This window comes from Pezoporus flaviventris, unplaced genomic scaffold (genome assembly GCF_033815535.1).
Source record: "Pezoporus flaviventris isolate CSIRO_AGI_PZ_B2104156 unplaced genomic scaffold, CSIRO_AGI_Pfla_v1 ptg000013l, whole genome shotgun sequence".
NCBI classification, from domain to species: Eukaryota; Metazoa; Chordata; class Aves; order Psittaciformes; family Psittacidae; genus Pezoporus; species Pezoporus flaviventris.
The window spans coordinates 281,228-298,708 of NW_026892561.1; the positions used below are offsets into that span (position 1 = coordinate 281,228).

At 42.9% G+C, this 17,481-nt stretch overlaps 1 long non-coding RNA gene across 2 annotated transcripts; it reads right to left on the bottom strand.

Moving 5' to 3' along the window:
• Window positions 1-582: 582 nt before the first annotated feature.
• Window positions 583-8,643, bottom strand: LOC133268152 (uncharacterized). Of its 2 annotated transcripts, XR_009742954.1 has the most exons (4): window positions 8,502-8,643; window positions 6,324-6,539; window positions 4,569-4,695; window positions 583-747 (listed from the first exon to the last, which is right to left on the bottom strand). It is a non-coding gene; the product is annotated as an uncharacterized LOC133268152 (long non-coding RNA). The 2 variants fall into 2 exon arrangements; XR_009742953.1 differs by lacking the exon at window positions 583-747 and having other exon boundaries at window positions 3,736-4,695.
• Window positions 8,644-17,481: the final 8,838 nt, after the last annotated feature.

Here is a 17,481-nt window from a genome sequence, read left to right on the forward strand (position 1 = left end):
TGGTGGCTGACATCCCGACTCCACAATGTATTCTAGTCAGTATGGGCTGGAAAGTTTCATCCTTAGGCTCATAATTAGGGACATAAGGAATCTGATTTGCCCCCGCCACAGTGTTAAGCAATGGGTGCTGGTAACTTTCTGCTCAGGAGGGTCATCTCCATATCATGGGTCTTGAGGCAATTTCATGCCACTGCATCTCTCTGGAGCAGATATGATGGGTTTAGCAAAGGTTGGGCTCTGGTTCTTGAAAGGCTCTTGGTGTTTTAAAGCTTGTTAGACTCCTGTTTTCAGATGTCACTAATGGGACAATGCAGCAGGGTGGCAGACAGTAACAGAAAGCTTTTCCAAGAGGGACAACCTAGGTGACCATCACTATCCCCTGCTGAGCATCTAAAAAATGGGACTATAAAAAGTCTTACAAGCCACTATGAGAAACTGCGCTCTTTTTTCCGCATGGGCAAAAATTGCATTTGTCTGTTTTGCTGTTGCTTCTTTGTTTTATTTTATTTGTTTGGATTTCTTGTAAAAAAAAAAATGAGTCAGCATGAGAGCACTGCATCTATTTAATCAGCTTGGGCTTGACTGTGGACTTCTGTAACCCTTGAGCAAAACATAGAGCAGGTTGATGTCCTGCAACACTGGCTGCTGCCTGCAGTGCCTTCCCATGCTCTGCGTTTCTAGGTCCTCTCTCCCCTGCACTCCTCCTTGATCTCAGATCACTTTTGGAAAGCATCTGAAAAGCAGTCCCTGTTCAGTGAGACCTCACACAAACCCAGTCTTCTTCAAAGATGCAACCAAAAAGTAAGACGCACCCAGTTTCTTCTCCAGCACAGCACACATTGTTTGTCTGATGCCAAGTGTTCCAAGCCAGGTGAGTTGTGATAATGTTCATTGTGCTGGGAAAGGGGCTGGTTGTTTTCTCTTTTGATGATTTTTCTCCAACACAACTAAAATTTTTGCTATAACTGATTGTATTTATATTTTTAATGACTGCAATTCCTTAGACTAATTTCCTCAGATAACAGTTATTGAATGCATCAAGTCTCACTGACAGTTTCTGTTTGCAGTGAAGAAATGGTGTTAAAACAGTTAATAGCAAAGGTGAGCCATCAAATGGGGTGGAAAGCTTGCAAATTGGTGCAGATTTTGTTGTGGGAATAAATTTTAAAAACCCCAAGCCCTGACAACCATTATTCTCAGATGTTGCTGGCAACCTTCTCCATTTAATAGGAGCCTGTTGTTTCTGAAAGTCAGTTGGCAACATAATAATGCGGCAAGAAAGAGAAAACAAGCTCCTGTGGAGTACAGGCTAGAAATGCCACTATTGTATATTGTCATCAGCAGGTTGACTGACAACAACAGAAGCTGATTGATATTACTCTCTTGCTTTTGCAACATCCTCAGATAAAATCTGGTGTCTGCTTCTGCCTTTGGCAGGTCAACTTTCGTGCTGCCACCCTGACTCAGATATGTTTTTAAGAACAAGGAGGGTTATAATAGAAAAGGATGGAGTGGGTATGACTAAATCTAATCGCTACTCCTCTTCAGAGAAGAGCAATTGTTCAATTTTAGAGCAGCCTCAATTTTCTGGGGCTACTCCTCTGTAAATGTGAAAACTGCCCTGGCCCTTGGGTGATACGGTGGAGCTCTTCATAAATAAATCTGATGGAGCCAGAAACTCTGTTGCTGAGGTTACAGCATCACTATCAGCTTAAAACACAACGTTTGCGCTTAATGTTTAGTTCATTAACGCGTTCTGTCCATTGGCTCGTTTGGATCTATTAACATAATTGTTCTTTCTAAACAACTGGGTCATTCTCTCTCCCCAAACAGAAAATCAAAGCTGGCTTCGGTATTTTGGACGAATCATGCAGCCAGATAAATACACATGCTCCTCTATAAACTCACCCTGGCTCAGATTAGACAAAAACGTTGTGAATCCACTTAGTGTCAGCCTTGAAGTGAAACTCATTGTGGCGCATATTGGAAAACAAAAGAGATAGATACCTCTGCAGCTTTTCCTGTTGTAAATATCCTGTCTCCATCTGAAACCTAAAGCAAAACCATTTTCCCAAGCTATTTTGATAAATCCATCTCCTGCCTCTCAACTGAAGGGCTGACTTTTATCCTGTTCTCTCCTTCTGTTCTGGGATGTTATAAGGAATATTCCCCTTTTTAATTTCCCTCCTGTTTGTTTCCACTTTTACTCATTTCATTTTTTTTTTTTTTTAGGTGACATTGTTCTACTCGCCAAACCTGTAACTTTAACAGAGGGTGACAGGGTGACCTTGACGACAGATGTTCCTGTGGCAACAGATGGCACTAGCAAACCCGAGAAGCTGCTGTATGCCGTCTCCCTGCCACCTGTGCATGGTCAGATTGAGCACATCAATTATCCCGGCGTGCCCATTTCCAGTTAAAGCCAGTTGGATGTGGTGGCCCAGAAGGTCTCCGACGTCCACAACAATAGCCACGGGGCTGGTAAGGAGTCGGTCAGGTGAGAAGACTTCCCCCTTGTACCCCAGTGTGCTGAAAAGCCCTCAGTCAGCAAAGGGTTAAGTTTGGTTCTCTTTCTCCCTGTACCAGTCACTGTAATATTTAACGACTGATATGGTTGTGAAGACACTGCCGCAAAGGCTATGATGGTGTAATTTTATCATTATGGCAATTACATACTTTATTAAGTGTAGTAGTGAAGTTGTAAGGCGACAGGAGTCTTGCAGGCTTAATATTGGGGTGTACCCAGGTAGGCTTCCATGATCAGTTGACAAGTGAAATCAAATGATTTCAGTACAATAAAGAGTTTACCACTTCTTTTGAGGATTCCAGAAGTGGAAAAAGGGAAAAACAAATATTCCCCATCTGCAGCTGTTGTTGCTTTCTGGGCAGTTCATTCTCCTGAAGAAGGGGAAAAAATCATAATCGTAACATTGTCTGAAATGATCAGGAGAACTTAATCCAGATGGTGGTGTCATTTCTAAGAAAAAGCATATGTTGGCCATTATGATACTTAAATATAATGGTTTTACATTCCTCTAGTGGGCACAAAAGGCTCACAACATAGTTGGCGGGGTTTTTTAATCTTCTGAATGGTGGCAGTGGTGGTGGAGTGGTGGGAGATTTTATCTTCCAAATGGTGTTTTTCCCAGAAGATATGGAAAATTCAATTGAGGAGAGCCTGCTGTAAAAGCCATGCTCCTGCAGAATGTAAATTTGTGCCTTCCTCTAACCAGTAACAGTGGAGAGGTTTAATTTACTGCCCCCTTTGGATTATCGTCATTTTTCATATATTCTTCTGGCTTTTCCCTTTTTTTCTTTTTTCTTTGCTTTAACATGTTTTTCTTTCCGATTCGCTTTAAAAGTTATTTACGCTCCCTTTGCAGCAAAGTGGGCACTATAACTAATTTTATTCTTACCATGATTAACTATGAATAATTTCCAAAGAAATGAGTCAAATTAACAAGGGGAAGAAGGAATCAATAAATCAAGAAAGCAGCCTATTTCTAAGTGGGGTTAAAACCACCATTAAATAAATCACAGACTCTAAATGATGACCTGCTTGGATATGGGGAAGGGGGAAATGTCCATTTAAACTATGCTGAAAGTTAAAAGGAAAGTGTGGGACAGCACCAGTGCTCCCTTTGTGCTGTACAAGGAGAGGGGCACATAAGAGGGAAGGAGATTTGGGGAAGGACCCTGGGACAAGGCAGAGAGGAAGGATGCGATTTTCCTGGTTGCTACAGGCCAGCTGCGGGGAAACAGCTAAGCAGGGGTCAGAAAAGCTCTGGCTTTTGGACATGGAGGCATAAATGTTGTTTAATTGCACCTTCTGCCTCCATCCCTGCTGCGCAGGAGCTCAGGAATGCAGGGGCTGACCTGACCCCTCTAGAAATACCTGAAATGTTTTCACTCTGCCTTGAGAGTTCATTTTTTTTCATTGGCTTTCATAGTCACAATTTTAGGCTCACCATGCTTGTTCACTGGTTTACATTCTATCCTTTTAATCTTGCATTAAGGGTCATATTTTGCCTGATGGCACGCTGAGTGCGGTAATGTTACCTAGGGCTAGATTTTCATCTCTCTTGCTCATTGAGACTTATAAATCTAATTTTTACACAAGGAATTCCATCACTTTTGCAGGAGAGTGCCTCATCCATCTTCATGCCAGAACGTAAAGACATCTTTAAACTGCAGGAAAATTAGGCAGACTTTCCTTCCCAAGTTTTCTATGGGAAAGAAGGGGTCAAAATGCTTGTTCCTTAGGTAAAAGAGGGGGGAAAAAAGGGAGGGAGAAGCAATTCTACTTGTAACCTCCCAGTTTGCAATTCTTTTTATGATCTTTCCTCCTCCCTGAACACATATATGAAATGGCACCAGCTCCCTGCTCCCTGGAAAGGGGTACCTATTACCTTGCCTTATGGGCCAAAGGTTGTCAGCTGGTTTAAATCAGTGTATCTCCATTTGCCGAAATGATGCCGTAGCCATTTAAACTGTGGCTTATAAAGTTAGTTCATAAAGTTGCTGAGAGGGTCTCTTTTCTAATGTATTTTGTAGTCGTGGGAGCTCACCTCTCTTTTTGTGGGACCAAGGAGTATTCCATGGACTCAAGGTGATGTGGTGTTTAGGGTTTGTCCTTCCTCTCTTTTGTCCACCTGGCTGCCGTAGGCAGGATTTGGTGCTGGTCTTTTGGCAAAGCTATGCAGGAGATTAGAGAGCCACAAAGCACAACAGTCACTGCCTGCCCACAACACCGCTAAATGTTGGAAAGAGTATTTCAGGGAATGAAAGTGACATGATGAAGCCTCATGCCTTCATCCTTCCTGCTGAGCTGGCGCTGATCTAGGGGAAGAACATGAGCATCTTCACCCTGCTGTCCTCCGTGGTGGCCTCAGCAGGTGAATCATGCTTATCTAGTGCTTCTGCGCTCCTGTTTAGTCTTGATCTTGTTCTTTAATAATAAATGCTGGTGAACAGTGAAGTGCTTATGGAGCAACCAAGAATGAAGTCTGCTTTTTCCTAAGTGCTGTATAAACACCGCCTGGGCTGGTGGACTTGTGTGGGGAGGACTGGACCCCCATGATGACCCTGGAACTCGTCTCAGTTTCCTACCTTCTTGTGAGGGACAGAGAGATCAGAACATTAAGGATGGGCAGGGAGCAGAGGAGTAGCAGTGGGGCTAATGTGGGGAAAGCTGGAGGTCCAAGGAAGGGATTGCAAAGGGAGGAACTGGAGTGGATGGGCCAGTTGTCCCTGCAGGTGCCATCTCTGCCTCCCTCCTCTTCACATTTCCTTCCAAAGAAAGTATTTGTGGGCTGGTATGGGACTGCCAAACCCAATGACATCAGTGGCCAAGTTGTCTCTGAGGAACGTGCAACCTTAGCCTCTCTCAAATATGAGGGAGATGCCAGTGGAAGGGAAGGTGTAGGAGGATGCTGAAGGAAACGTCAGCCTCCACCATGGGGATGTGAAGTGGGTCCAGCAGCCCTGCTGGGGCTGAGGGAGAGAGATGGGGGACTTGTGTTTCAGACATGAAAGAGTTAAAACACAGGGATTAAAAAAAAAAAAAAGAAGAAATCCTTAAAAAAACCCAACCCTCACGCACACACTCTCACACACTCTCACAAAACCCTGCACCCTAAATTAATTTCTGCTGGTAATCTATATCGGGTTAAATAACGCCTCATTATTCTGCAACACAGCTGAGGCTTCTCAAAATGTTTATCTTGTTTTGTAACTGGTACCTTCTGGCATATTCCAGTGCCAACTCTCCTAGCTCTTGCTATATTTCATTCTCACTATTTTTGGAATGGAGCTGCTGGTTCCAGGTGATTTAATAAATTGCTTTTTTTTTGTGTTCCTTTTAACTTACCCATCTGCTCAACACATGCGTAACTTGCAATCTGTCGGCAGTTTGCAGAAAGACAAACTGTCAGAGCTGCATGCATTTGACAACTTTGTTCCCAATTAGATTAGTGGTAATTTTAACAGATTTCAGGGCAATCGAAAAAAGGGATGACATGTTATTAAAGCATCAATTTTGACAGACCCAAGCACATACAATTTCAGTGTAAATTATTTTAAATGCTTTAATTAAAGCTATGAAAGATTTACCCTTTTAAGCGGTAAGTGATTGCAAGACAAATATAAAGGGAAAGTGGATAACAGAGTTTCCTAAATGGTTTATGCTGCGCATGGCAGTCCACAAGTCACCACCACCATAATCTATGACTGTAATGTTGGAGGCATAGTTAATTATTCATAGCCTCATCTCTGGAGCAGACGTGATTAAGAACATGAGGAGCATTCAGAGATCTAAGCAGTACCTATGAAAACTGGAGTTCAAGCCCCTCTTGGTTCAGATGCTGTTGGAAAACACTTAAGGTTATCTTACATGGGGGATATTTTTATGAATACCCTTTCATTTTTACCCCAGTTCTGCTCTGGTTTAGATGGCTGCAGCCCAGTGGTCAGGGTGATTGCAGATTCAGAGCAATTGGGGATTTTCTATACTTGAAGACACTTTACAGGCTGTGCAAGTCCTGTAAAAAAAAATAAAGAAAAAGAAAAAAAATACATTTATTATTTAAATAGAATACAGCACTCTAAATTCGCCACTCCAGGAGCACTCTAACACATGTGTAGTCCATTTAACCATTTAAAGGATGTTGTGAATTATGGCCCCCTTCCAGCAACCTTCGTTCAGGGCAAGGCTGACCCTGGCTTCGTGGCGAGAGGGCTGGGGCTTGGCTCCTCTTACCCACCTCTTGGGTCCCAGCTGGAGGACCATAGGCCTCCCTGCAGTCACACCTTCATCCTACAATGCAAATGTTGGTCTGAGTTGGGAGCAGAAACCTTCCAGGACATTGCTCCAAGGGCTTTGTTTATTTTCTGCGTGGCTGGCTGTGCAGTGCAGAGCTGTTTCATTTTCAGGTTGTTAAATGTGCATATTGCTTTAGTGTATAAACTACTGGTCCCACAACCTGCGTTGAAAGTTTATTTCCTTTTTAATTCAGGGATTGCAAGGCTTCCTGATGCTATTTAGAGTAAAAAGCAACAAGCACACTGTTCCCACCCTCCCCTGTTGCTTAAAACCAAGCTTGCATGCATCTGTTTTAGTTTTTTTAACTTGTTTCCTTCAAGGACGGGTATGGCTTGGTACTATTTTCTGAAAAGCTTAAAGGTTTTTCTTTGGGAGGTTGCTAACCCAAAGAGTTGTAGTGCCGAAATGCAATGGAAGTGAAAGAAGCTGCTCCAGCAAGCACGGCAGGAAGCTTGTCAGAGCCCATGGTCTCTCTCCCTTTCTAGCTGCTTGACTGCTAGAATATGCAGTGATTTGTAACTGGCACAATGCGTCCATCAAGTAAGATGAAACCCTGATGGAAGTGTCTCACCATCTTCGGGACTGGTTTTGATCTGCATGCAAATAATGTTCTCTGTTTTGCAGGTCTGAGAACCAGACTTTAAAGGGTTTCACAGCTGGGACAGCTCCTAAATCATCTCATATCCCTTCTTCTACTGTTCTTCTTGTCTGGCGTGCACCGGCGAGGCTTCATTTAATCAATCAACCTACTCAAGTGTGCACTGGTTTAAGATCCACCTTATTGCATGTCGGTCAATAAGCACTGGCCTCTTGGGATGTCTGCCTTTGCCATGAAAAATCACCTTCCTTCTTAAAAAGTGAAGGAGACCATGCATCAGAGATGAGGGTTTAAGAGCAAGATTCTCCTTGTGAGCCCTCAGATTGATGATGTTAGAAGGCCAACAAGCACGGTTGTTGCATTTACCCAGCATGATGGGTAACGGGCAAGCAGATGAAAATGAGCAACTGTAAGAGATAATTTCAATGCTGATATCAGGCCACTCATGCTCACATATATCAAAATGCCTGCATGGTGGACAACAGCACAGGGAATCCTTCCCAGAAGTCCTTCACCAGGTAGCCCTGCACAGCCTTTCAAAACACCTTTTGTGTATATATTCTCCTCACCTTGGTATAGCCCTTTTGTATGTGAAAGAGACTGTTGTATGTCAGGAACAATTTAATAGGATGAAAATACCCCACTGGCACAAGGGAGGTGATCAGAAATTTGGAAACTTTTATTTTATTGGTATGAAATCAATTGTGGTTTTCTTGTCAACAGACCAAGAAAGGAGCCAGTGGGACCTGTAACGCAGGTGTGTCACTGACTGTCTACCCTGGTCTTCTGATGGCACCACCAAAGAGTATTGAATGACAAGAATGTAATGTAGAGGATAAGATTTAGCATGAAAAAGGTTGGAGAAAGCAATCTCTTGAATGTTATGGTCTTTTCCTTGCTCATTAGCGCTTCCCCTTCTGAAGGAGCTCTAATTGTTTGGTCCAAAACACGATGACTGCATAGAAGAATACTAGAAGAATACGTAGCAGATACTAGAGGTCTTATCTTCATGACAGATTAGAGTCATGATAGGGGCTCAAAAACTTGAAATCTGGAAAACCTTTCAATTTTTAGTAAACTTACTTAAAGATTGTAGGTCCGTTAGAGTTTCTGAGATCAAATCACTAGTGAAGGTAGTTCCTGTAAATTAAAGAGAGACCTAAAATTGCATACTTAATCAAGTCACATCCAATGCAGAGCAAAAAACCCTGCTTGCATACATATTGAGCTTCGCTGCCTAATCTATTTTATAATGTTTTGCAATTAACAGGCCAGTGTTCATCAGCTGATAAATAATTAACAGCTGTTGTTGTTTCTAGGGCATGACGTAAAGGGCTTACATAGGACAAGAACTAGCTTGATTTGCTTGCCAAAACTCTGACCAAACATACATTTGCAGCTCACAAAAACAAATTTCTCTGAGGACTTGCACTTCTTGGTATCTCTAAGGGAGTCCTCTCTGTGAGCCTGCCAAACTTATTAGAAATGAAATATTCACCTGCTCTTTTTGTCAGCCACATATTGGAAATCTGAGAGAAAGGCTTCACTTCTTACCGGCGTTATTCAGACAAATCAAGAAGTTGAGTGTAACCACAAAGGGTTTTCTTATGATTTACCTACAGCTCAGTAGTGTCTATAGCTTTTCTGATGTTGCACACAGAATTGTTTGATCTTTGCTCCAAAACTTCAGATCTGGGAGGAAAGAGATTTTATCTGGTGAGATGTAGCCGCCCCTAATGATTTTAAACAAATGTGGTGGTCTAATTGTTCTTCATCTGAAATAACTAAAAATTGACTTGCTGTAAACTGGTTACAAATAGGAGATGCAGAAAACATCATTTGGGAACACCCTTTGGCTGCATCTTGCTGGATGTCTCAGCAGCTTGCAACTCTTTTATCTGCTTACTTGCATCAAGTTTCAAGTGGGGGTTTGCACGGGCCATGAATGCCAACACGAGGAATACCTCCAACCAAATTTACACTGGAGGAGAGCTCAGTGGCTTACTCCAGAGCTTTGCTGATTTATATATTTTATAGCACATATGCATCAAGCAATTACAAGCACTCGTGGCTAAGGGAGGGAGATGACTCCTGTTTACAGCATGCACAATTATCTATGATTAAGCAAGTCCATACCATGCTCATGCAGAAGTGAAGTCCGCCACATAGGCAAGCTTTACTTGTGTTGTAAAGGCTTCTACTGCCCCAAAGAAGCATGTTTCTTGACCATGGTTTTTATCCAATAGTTTCATACAGTTTGTCAGATAGTTTCAGGCACATACCATGCTTCAGGAGCATCAGAAAGAAAAAGGTCAAAAACTTGAACATGTCTCCAAATTAAAATTATGAAGCTATGGTAGACAGTTGAGGATAGATGTAACGTATTCGTGTCAGTGAACGTCACTGAAGAGATTTTCTGTAACATTTTGTACTATCTGGAGTTTCGTAAGTGCTGCAGGCTTCATGCCCAGGTATATTGTTTGCTGTAGTACAGCCAAGTGACCAAGGTGTGAAAAACTAAAGCCAGGTCAGTATCTGCCAGGATGGGATGCAGTCTCCCAGCCAACTGGGTATGGTTGGAAGTGCTAATTGCTGCTATGAGAGAGCTGAATGTACTTGTGGATTCTTCTCCTGTTTTCTTTTTTTTCTTTAATAGGAGTTTAATCATGAATGTGTGGTTTAACCAAAACCTCTTCCAAATTCTGTCCTCTGCATACTGACAACTGTCTCACTTGGGTTCGACTTCACTTACCTCTTGTGTGTATCTCAGGTTATCTTGACTCAGCATTGGTATTTCTTCCTGGTATTGGCATGATTGTGAGTGGTAGAAAATAGACATGTTTGTTTTCTGTGCCTTGCCAGCACTGAAAATGCTTACCCTCACTTGTGTATAAATATTGAAAGAGCTGGAAATACGTCTTGGCAGACTTGATGCCCCAAGGTAAAGATGCAGGCTTAAACTTTGCTCACATGTTGCTTCTTGCAGGTGAGTTGGCAGTGCCTGGTGTATGTGGTGTTCTATAAAAACAGGGACCTGGAAAGATGAGAGTGGATCGTCATCATGTCATCATCTCCATTGGTGGGATGGGACCTTGGGCAGTTGGCAGCAGAGCTGTTTCAGCTCTGGGTCTCGTGTGAGTCCTGTTTGTGCATAGGTCACTGTGAAACAGTGTTCAGCTTCCCAGTTAGAGCAGTCTAGCTATGCTGATCAGGCATCAGAGGTTCATGGTGGATGTTAGTTTAGTCATGTGTGGAGAGGGGACTTCTTTAAAGGTGGTTGTTTGAAAGAGCAAAGAAACACTCCTTTGCTGTATGACATTGGGACTTTTTGGTTCAAGAGAAGAATTTGTGACTCTTCCTCCAAACCATGGTGCTAAAATCAGGATCGTTGGTGGCTCCTGTTGACTGATTGTCTCTTATAACACTCTGGAGTGGCCACTGCAGTAATGTGATCATAACCTGTGCTACCAGTGGTTGCAGCATCCTCAAAATTAACAGGAAGTCTGAACATGTGATTAAGGGTTGCTTAGATCAGAAATTGTTGAAGACCTTTAGATAGAGGAGGCCTGTGTATGAACACAAAACACAAGGGTTTATTTATAATTTCCTTTTGGTAACAACCTGGCTGTTATTCTTTCTTTCCCTTTATCTTTCAGACTTCAGTGAAATCAGATTTTGCATCATCCTGCAAGAGCAGAGCTCTTTCTTTTAGAAAGGACAGATTTTAAAGCCAAGGTAACTCACTTCACCCCAGCAGGATGCATATCAGCCTACTGGCAATGGGGACCCACCACTGTCTCCTCATATTTGCAAGCCTCCTGGTACCTATGCAAGCCCTCCATCTCACCCATGGAAGGAAACCTGTGCCTTTAAATGCCCTCCCCATGGTGAGTGCACACTTTTCTGCTTATTCTGAACTGACAGGTTTAGCATGTCGCCTGCCTGGTCACTGGAGAGAGGCACCTCTGGCAAAAGTTCAGAAGTCAGTGTTTTGGAAAGATTGGTTTGACCAGCTCTCAAGTGAGAGCAAATCCCAGACCAAAGGCAGTCAAATCTTCAACGACATTTAACCACTGTGGTGCTGTAGCTTGCTGACATCCTTTTAACCTGGAGAGGAGTGTTCATTGCTTCAACCTTCAAGTTTTATTTATTGTTTCTTTCCTGCTCTGCTGGCAGGGGGATGCTGGGGTGAAGGCAGGTTGTTTCGACTTTATCCTAATTCATTAATTAGCTTGCGTATCGTTCTGGCCCAGGACTACAGGACAGACTAGCAGTTTTGGATTTTGCCTTGGTATCTAGACTTCCGTAATATATAGTGCTGCAGTAAGGACATATATTCCCTTATTGCCTCTTCAAGGCTTGTTATTGAAGGGATCTTAAGATTTATTGCATCTTGCTTTGTAAAACTGCCAGTTCACAACCTTTTTCTCATCCTTCGGTATTTACACTGAAGGGTAAAATGTCTTAAAACCAAAGAAACAAAAAAAGAGCGTACAAACAGTTAACAGTAAGTGGTGCCCAAATTACATATTTCTTAAACTCGTGGCCTACTTTACTAATCAGTTGTCATAAGATGTCAGATGGGGATCCATCACTGAAGAACTGCAGAATGCAGCCAGTGAAGCAACTAATTAGTTGGACAGTGGCATGGAGGTGTGTGTCCCCAAGGAGCTGAAATGATCAGAGCAGGTGAAAAAAGTTTGGACAGATCAGTATCTCTGCAGTAAAAAAAACAACACTTGTCTGAATCACAGGGATGCTGAGGGTGAGGGCACCACAGGTCCTCCATCAGGGGCCATGCATGGCAAGGGACTGCAGTACCACTGTTCCCAGGAAGAAAGGCAAGTCAGCTGAATGCTTGAAGGAACATGACCTGAGATGTGCAGGAATTAGAATAGTTGAGCAGTTTCTGGGTTTCATTTGGGAGAGCTATAGCTGGCTGGCTTGCTCTCTGATGACTTCTTACTCACTCTCAAAGCCTTTGCTCCCCAGCCACTAAAAGAGTCAGTGTTGGTTATTCCCTATAGGGGAATAACCTACCATCACAGGTAGGTGATGGTCATGGAGCTAGCAGAGTGAAGGCTCCATTGTCTCCTAATGTAGCTGGGTCCAAAAGACCCTCAGAACTCTGGAACAAATGTAAAAGCTTCTGTTGAGCTAAAATATGTAAAAGACTGAAGCTTACGAACTTTGATAGGTGGCCCATATACTCTTGTAGCACAATTGTAGCACAATTTAAGTTGTTTTAAGTGTGTTGCATGACTTTTTTCTCTCTTTTCCTTCATTCCACCCCTATACAGGTGCACCCCTGCTGCACTCATGGACTTTTGTTTCCCTATACAAACTCCATAGATGCAGCAGCAAAACAAATCCTCTCCAAAACTCCTCTGAAGAGAAAGCCCCCTCACCCTGCAGGACTAGAGAGGGTCAGCATGGGATGCCAGAAACCCCTTCATATTGGCAAGTCATTTGCTTTCACAGCAAAAATAAGGATCTCATCCTCAGCCTTTTCTCTTTTGGTAGATGCAAAACTCCAATCTAGGTGTTTGACTTGGGATCTTTAGTACAGCAAGTCCTCAGTAGAAAAACCTTCCTTTCAGCACTTTGATTTTCAGATTGTTACTGCACAAGATAATAACTGTTGTATTAAGTATTACTAAGTAATATCAAGCCGTATTGTTGTAGAAATTAAGGATATCTATGTCACAGGAAGTATCAGAAGATGTGTTTCCAGACCTGCAGGTCACTTTTGGACCCTTATTCTTGCAGTTGCTTAGTTCAACGCAGTGCACAAATGGGACTATTCAACATGCATCTTGGGTCAGCACTTACTGGCTCTACCCAAGGAAGGGGCTGCTGTGGGGCTGCTGGTCCTCCTGTGACTGCATGGCCAAGGCTGGCAGATGGACTTGGAAGACGCCTTGGACGGGTAGCATAAACCACATGCCCTGGCAGAAATGCACTCACCAAACCCACATAAATGCTGTCTAAAGGTGTAAAACTGAAAGGGCACCAGTTCAATTCATCCTGTTGAATTCAGGCGAAGTACTTGCTCAAGGGACAGATTCTCAGTTCCAAAAATATTGCTTCGACCTCTGAGCTGCCAAATTCCTTCCTCCATTACCTCCCATCTTTCTTTTCAGTATAGCAGCTACTCTGAGTCATTGTTTATCTAATTTAATTAACATTTGCCAGTGCCTGCAACCTAAAACACTGTCTTAAAACATTTGCTTGAAAAGCCTCCTTGTCCCAGAGCTGTCATTTTTTAGCATGATGGATAATGGATAGAAATAATTATCCTGAACAAGGTTAGACAGCTTAAATGATTCGAGTTTCAAGTAATTAGTAAGCTTAGCTAAACATCTTATTTTTCAAGACACAAATAATAATAAAAACACAGCAATGACCATAATGGATTGTAAAATCTGTACTCTGCTAAAACATAATGTAGTCTCTCACAGGTACCTGTGTCCACAACACCTTCACCCAGGGAGGTTTAAATCAGTGCAGCATCTGATACATAGAATCATAGGATCATAGAATAGTTAGGGTTGGAAAGGACCTTAAGATCATCCAGTTTCAACCCCCCCTGTCATGGGCAGGACACCTCACACCCAAGGCTCTCTCCAACCTGGTCTTGAACACTGCCAGGGATGGAGCATTCACAACTTCCTTGGGCAACCCATTCCAGTGCCTCACCACCCTCACAGGAAAGAATTTCCTCCTTATATCCAATCTAAACTTCCCCTGTTTAAGTTTTAACCCGTCACCACCCCCTCCGCTGAAAGGACTTTAGGTAACTTTGAATGCAAGGTAAGATGCTTCCAGGGCTGTGAGTGCTGGTGTCCCGTTCAGCTCATCCAAGTGGGAAGGCAATGGATTCACAGCTCCATAGGAAGCCAGTGTTGCAGCTGTGACCCCTGTAACAGCCCTGGAAAAGGCCAGGAAAAATCAGAAGGCAGAGACATGGTGCAAATGGAGTGAGCTATTTCAGGTTTACAAAGGTATAACAGAGTCTGGAATTGTTCTCACTGCTTCTGCATTATTTCCCCAGTCCATAATTTTCAGGAAAATGTAAGTTTTGAATTAATCATTGACCTTTAGCTTTGAAGAAAAACAGAACTTTAGCATGAAATTGCTAAAAAATGAGAGTAACAATTTGTAATTGCTTAATTTCACTCCTAGAAACCCAGGTGCAGGCAGGCCTCTGTGGTGCTTTGCACTGCGCAGAAGTGGGCTCTCCTCCAGGGAGCCTCAATCCGAGGCAGACAAAGAGAATACAGAGGAAAAACAGGGTAAGTCACGTGTAATGGGACATGGGAGGTGCCCCCTCCGTGCCCTGTGCATTGCACTGTGACACCTCCCAGATAATAAACCTCCACCACCCACCGAAATGCTCAGATCTATGATGTTCCCTTGGTGCAGAGCAGAGGGTCACATCCTTGTGCCCATTGGCCACAGTGAGAACTCTTGAGAGCTGCCCAGGCATCCTGCACAGACCCAGCCCCAGGAACAGAATCTAGGTTATAGGCTCCTGTAATCTAAATTGTTAAATGCATCGACACGATGGAGATTTCCACTGATGGTAGATCACTTTGGTGAATTCTTGTTCACCAACTTGAATACTGCATGGAATCACAGAATGGTTTGGGTTGGAAGGGACCTTAAAGATCATTTAGTTCCAACCCCTTGTCATGACCAAGCATGACCTTCCACTAGACCAGCCCCATCCAACTGGGGTCTTCAGGCACATTAAATAAAAATCTTTATCAATAAAAAGAGGCCATTTTCACTTCTGAAAGCAATTGACTTTTTTCTTTATAAAGGTAGAGAATTTGCAGACCCACTCAGTAAAATCCAAAAGTTTCACTTTGACCCTTACTTTTTTGCATTTTAAAATCTATTTTTTAAAGATCTCTGCATTGGTGTAGAACGATTTAAAATTCCTCTGGCAAAGTGCAGGTTTATTGCTCCAGAGCTAGCATAAAGCTGAATGGGTGGCTGTATTTCAAGCAAGGAGCTGTAGGACGGTAGAGCTTGCAAATGGCAACAGAGCCCAGAAATTGAACTCTAGCCTTTCTATTCAATGTGCTTTTTATTATTAAGTCACAGAATAAGTAAAATGTTACGGGGACACTTTCAATCTCCACTTGTTTATACAGCATCTGATGAATATGTGATGGAGAAAGAAAATGAAAAATGTGGGGATGCTGAAAACAAGGAAAAGATTGGATGCTGAAGAATCAAGTATGGTAAATTACAGTTAAATCTGTAATTCTAACCTGAAATAGAAGAACATGGCTTTGGTGCATTCACATAGTTGTGGGGTATCTTTGGGATAGATGCCCTCTGCTTGGTGACTCAGAGGATGGGACATCTACTTCACTGTGGCATGACAGAAGGCAGTAGTAGCCAAAAGCAGCCTCAGCTGTAGCAAAACCTGGGTTTTTTAATAGCTGAAGATCCCTTTTGTCTTGATTTTTATTTCCAGACTTGAAATAAAATGCTCCAGAACTGAACTGCAGCAAAGTTTATATCACACTCGTGAAAATGTTGTCACAGGTGGAAAAGACAGGTGAGAATGTGGAGCCACCATTCACACCAGCCATCAAGGTAGGATATGAAAGAGGTTTGGGTGGAGGATACCTGCAGGCTGTCATTAGCATCTCTTAGTGACATGAAGCCTAAATGTCTTGCTGATGCATCTAATTTCGACTAAAGAGTCTTGCTTTGCTTTTAAGGGCGAAGAAGTTTCAGCTACAGCTGGTTAAGGTTCACCTGCAGGACTACGGTTTACTGCATTCCCTGTTCTTTCCACTGTAAGACAGTGCAGGTGACCCACCACCAGCATTTACCCATAGTTTACCATAAGGATCCAGACTTGCTGAGTGTTTTGGGAAAATATTGGTATCTGGAGAGGTTTTAGCATTTCCCAGCATGGAGAAAGCAGGAAGAGACAGGGAAACATGGCCACTTTTCCAGGCAAGGACAAGGGACAACCACCACTGGAACCAAAGAGGCTGTAATTGTAAGAAGCAGCCTGCAAACTTGGAGTCCTTAGTTGTGGTTTTATAACCCGGTATAGAAGATACACTGCAAATATTGCTCCTATTCCAATGCCTTTAAGTCTGGTCCAACTGGAGCAATAGACTGATTTCTGTTTCTCACCAGTGCGAAACCAGTTCCCAAGGCACCACCACTGACCCTGGTGCTCCTGTACTCACCTGCTCCTTAGTCCTGGCCTCATGACTCTTCTTCTTGCCATGGTTATTGCCCTAGTGGGAAGAGGTGTGAATCCCCATACCAAATGTGCTTGGAAAGAGTACAAAGGGCTGACCCTCCTGCTGTAGCTTCTAGCCTTGTTTTAAATGTGGTTTAAATTTCACAAATCCATTTCAACTACTTTTCACCCTTCTCCTAGCCTGAGAAAATAACACAGTGGTAAATATGATTTCCTGATGGTGTTTTTAACATGCGACAGCAGAACCAGCATGAACACTAGGGAGCTTTTGCCTGTGTTTTCTGTGCCTCAAATGAAAGGCAGATACCCATCATTTCTAGTGTTGTAAATAACCACAATGTGTGTTTTCTCTAGATAAGAGATGGGTGGGTCAGATGGAGGATATCACCAAGACAGGCTGTCCCATGAAAAAAAAAAGATAACTCCATAGAGGCAGCTCTTTATCTACTATGAAAGTAAGTTAGATGAAGAGGCATTTGGATGGGGCACAAAAGCTGCTAGTAGCCAGTTGGGCAGTGGCTTGAGGCACAACGATGAAAAAATGACGTGGGGAGTTATTCATGCTGAAGACCATGGTGTAAAGGTACAAGTGCCATGGATGAAATCCTGCTGCTTAAAAGGTGATACCAAAGATATTATTGTCAAAGGACTCTTGCTCCAGCTGTTGTGGTACCTGGGATAGTTGCATCTCTGCAGTCAGATGGTGTCTGGAGAGGAGCAGCAATAGGAAAACCACATCCAAGGGATGAGGAAAGCAAGGTGTACACAAGACCCATGGCTGGCAGAGGTACTCAGCCACAAACCCATGGAGCAAGAGCAGAG